Raw genomic sequence first — 4,711 nt, forward strand, 5'->3', positions numbered from 1 at the left:
ATCTGAGTCACATGGAACAGGCTCCCTCTTTAACCAAGCCAAAACTAATTTTATGCATCACTTGCAATTATAGCATAAGTAATGGAATTACAGCATTTTCCCTCCATAGGAGTACAGCAGAAACAAATAAAAATATTCTGAGCATGTTGTGTGCTGTTACAGAGGTTAATTAATTCATACTGGGATCAGAGCACTGCTTCCATTATATTATATGAAGTCTGCTAGGAATTAGATGTAGTAAGTGATTTCAAATAAATGAAATGAAAAGAACATTTTTCAAAAGATATTACACACAAAACCATCAGGAGAATTATTAAATATTATGAAAATCAAATGGATATGTTTTTAGAAGAAGAAGCCTTCATTATTGCCACACATTACAGCACAGTGGAATTTGTTTTCTTTGTATATCCAAGCTTTGGAAGCAGGGGTCAGAGCACAGGGTCAGCCATGATACAGTGAGCAGAGAGGGTTAAGGGTCTCGCTCAAGGGCCCAACAGTGGCAGCTTGGCCGTGCTGGGGCTCGAACCCCAAGCTTTTGGGCAACAACCCAGAGCCTTAACCACTTGAGACTCCACCTTAATTTATTAATTGAATTTGTTTATTCCTTAACACCTGCACAAAATAGAATATTTCAGTATTTATCACAGGAAATTAGAATATTGGATTTTCAGACCCATTTAGAGCTTTATGTTGCTGAATGCACAGGACCTGCATTAACAAATCATATGGACATGATGTGTATGTATATGATAAGATGAATTTATAATTGTGTAATGTATTATTGGAGATTGCAATGTGTAATATTTTTTAATATGTGATGAATATGTTTGTGTAATACGGAGTTTCACATATTATTGAAAAAGGTGTGAAATCTTGCATACATAACACTCCACTACCAATGAGGTGATAATCTTAGCTAGGCTGTTCTATTAGAGGAAAACATTACAGGCTTGGTGAAGTAAAGCACACGTTCCATTAATAGTCTTTTAGAATAAATAAAGAAACACTTCAGGTGCATTGCTCCTCAATCAAAATGAGTTGGTTAGCAAGGCAAAGATAAATCCGAGTGTGCCATAATTCTGTAAACGGTCCTGAAAACCATGGTCCTGAAAATGAGAAATGAAAATAAGCTTTCTAGTGCTAAAAAATGTTCCACATGGTCACAGAAGAATTGAAGACAAAACCAAAAGCAACAGTAGTACTGTTTTTTTTTTTTTTAGATAATGTGGATTATGTATGCTCTTGCCGACAGCACGTCCGTTATACATGGTGTCTTCCAAGAGAGTCTACAAGCTTTTTTAAAAATCATATTTTCTAACAGTTGATGGCAGAAAGTAAATCCAGCAAAGAGACATTTTGCCATGCATGTTTAATGAATTTCCCCCAAACACTATGTTCCTCACAGTGGATCTGTACAGACTGTAACATGCTCAAATGAATTTTATTTTAGCTTTCCAGCATCACTGTATAGTTCTAATCTCTGTATAGTTTACTGTATTACATGTTAAACCTGAATCCTACTTCACACAGATTTACATAAAACCTAACTAGACATGCAACCCGACATTATGATTTCCTTCGTCTGGGTATTAAAATAACTGAAATAATCCAATTTCTGAAATAAATCCAATTAAACTTCCTGACACAGTCTTCTGCTTTATTTAAACATTTCTGCAGAAATGATATTCCTTTACATCATGAATAAACATTCATCAAATGCTAAAAAAGTTCTTACTTACTGAAAGCAGGTATCAATAACAAAATGCACAGAGGATATGATTTAATTAAAATATAGGATGTCAACAGCTTGGAAAATGAAAATAAAATGGTGAAATATGATGGTGATACATGAGATTACAGGAGATGGTGATACTTAGAAACCATAGAAACCGTGAAGATGACTTTAGACTGCAATTAAAACATTGTTACGATGGCTAAAGACTACAATTGCTATAAGAGCGTTAGGACTGCAGTTGCCGTGAATTGTTTTGCTCTCAACCTCCATCAGTGAACAACTGATAACTCCAACAAAATACACTTCAGAGTTAAAACTAGACTGAATTTCCTGGTCACATAATTGCACTTTTTGACCATATAGTACACAGTTATAGAAGGACATGATTTCCCATTTGAGTCTGGTTCATCTCAAGGTTTCTTCCTCATATTGACTCTGGGAGTTTTTCTTCAGCAGCATTGCCTCTGGCTTTCTCATTAGGTATAAATCTATAAATTTAACATTTATATCCTGTATTTTTTAAATTTAATTCAATTTTATATGTATATAGCATTTTGATAGACATTGTCTCAAAGCAGCTTTGTGTAAGTTAAGTCTCAGACTTTTGAATGGTATGTTGACTAAAAGTTTCTAACAAAAGTCCAATATCTGCTAACAGTTCCTATTAATAGACTCAGACCTTTAACTGTGAATTACTTTCCCTACATTCATTAAAACATGCTGATGGTTGATGTCTTTTCACTATGGCTCTTCTGTGACCTTTATTGGTCCGCTGCTTAGAGCTGGGGATAGACAGCTGTGCACTCTTGGCACACCCTCAACTCCCTCTTCACTTTTTTTGATCTTTTGCACACACTCTACTTAACTCTCATCTACTCAATCCCATTTATTTTCTCTAGTGCACAGGATTCAGAAGTTCAGGCCAGTGTTTGCAAACATACTTCTGATAAATCACTAGTGCTCTGCCCAGGATAAAAACATGCAAGGCCATTATTATATTGCATGTGACCCCCACACACACAAACACACACTGAGAGCTGATGAAGATGTCCAAAGCCATGGCTGTAATTCACACTGGCACTGTGCATCTGTCTCTGTTATGTCCTGCCAGGAGCAAAGACAGGAACAGCAGGTGGTTGGACATAAAACATTTCCAAAACACAGCAGACAGTAAATGGATTGTACTGCATGAGGCATGTTTAGTGCTTCACTGAACATGTTTTGCTTATGGTTCCCATTCTGTCAATGGTGTCAATGTCCATAAATCTGGAATGGAGAACACATGGAATGATGTGTTGAAAGACACATATATTGAATTATATATGGTAACCACCCATGTCGCAACAGCTTTCTCTTGTCTCATTTGTGAATTAATGATAGATGTACATTCATACATGTTATTTTACTAAACACTGTATCCTGGTTAGTGTCATGATGGATCTGCAGCCAATCCTGAGAACACTGGATCGAAGGTTTTGTGCGTCACAGCAGCTAGGGCAAACTAGAAAGCTGGCATTCATCACACATGTGTATGCACAGCTGTATGTGATGTATGCATTATTTATATATCCCACACATTCTGAATTGCTCGGCTAATGTAATGGCCACACATATTTCTATAAAGATGCCCCCAAAGTTGCATGAGCCAATTCTTCTAACAAAACTTCATTCCAATCAATCTTTAGCTGTGCCATTTATATGATTGCTGTGAGCACTGTCATCAACAATGATGGGTAATACCACTGACATGACTGACCACACGTAAGATGGCATTTGCTATTAATCAGTTCACTTGCAATTACTCTTATGTTCCAATAGGGGTATCTGGATATCCATGGAGAATTTGTCATATGTCAGGAGTGTTTCTAAGTACATACACATCCTCATACACAAAATAACTTAATAAACTATGCAGATCTGATCAATAAAACCCGTGGTCTGATTTAAGTTAAAGAAAAAAATTAGGATTATTCAAATAATGTAAATAATGCAAAGGAGAATTTAGATTTATGTGGTAAAAAGTCTGTAATGTTCAGGTTGGTTTAGTTCAGTGCATTAGCTGTGCTTCACAGAGGACAGTGAGTCCTATTCGCCTGCATATTGAACTCAGGAGCATGTGAAGGATAGGACCCTCCATTACCTGCCTCTCTTTTTGAGTTATTTTTAGATTTGTTTTCTTGTAGTTTTGCTTCCAAAACCATTATTGCCTTTTTCACTATTACTGAACAACAACAAACTGAATTATCATCAGCACAGTGAGCTGGCCAACTAAAAAGGACCCGGATTCATAATACCAACAACAGAGGATGCTCAATGTGTCCGATGTAAAATTCTGACATAGCATAAAAAGCATAAAGCATATGCAAAAAGCATAGAATATATGGTAGATAAATATTATAAAGAGTATGTATAGTAGATATACCTTTACGATATAATTGTTCCTTTTTATTGTCTGGAAATTCATGTGAAGAGTTTAATGAGACTCCCACTTGATTATAAATGTCACAGAGAATTTACACAGGGCAAAAAGAAAGAAGGAAATGAGATTTTTCAGGATCACAGCCACCATAATGGAATTTGCAGAGCTGATGGTTAAAAAAAGAAATAATTATAAAACTCACTCAGGCAGGGATTTGCATGAGCAAAAATGACAAAAATAGTTCTTTGGGAAAAAAAAATCAACATGTCTGTTTCATGGAGAGAAGTGTTCTTTTCTTGTTAGCAACAGCTGACTTCCAAATGGTGATATCATTCACATTCAAGACTAAAACCGACAGATGAGCTTGAACAACACAGCGCATTACAGTTTCTTGGCCTCTATGTATTGAAAATGTAGACTTTTAACTTTTAGACTTTTAATAGCACTAGAACATATATATTATATTTTACAACAGTTAACACAAAAGATAAAAACAGTCATTGAACATCCGGGAACAACACAGTATTAAGAATTGAGAGAATGTAAACTTTTGA

The sequence above is a fragment of the Hemibagrus wyckioides genome, linkage group LG11, assembly GCF_019097595.1.
Source record: "Hemibagrus wyckioides isolate EC202008001 linkage group LG11, SWU_Hwy_1.0, whole genome shotgun sequence".
Classification (NCBI taxonomy): Eukaryota; Metazoa; Chordata; class Actinopteri; order Siluriformes; family Bagridae; genus Hemibagrus; species Hemibagrus wyckioides.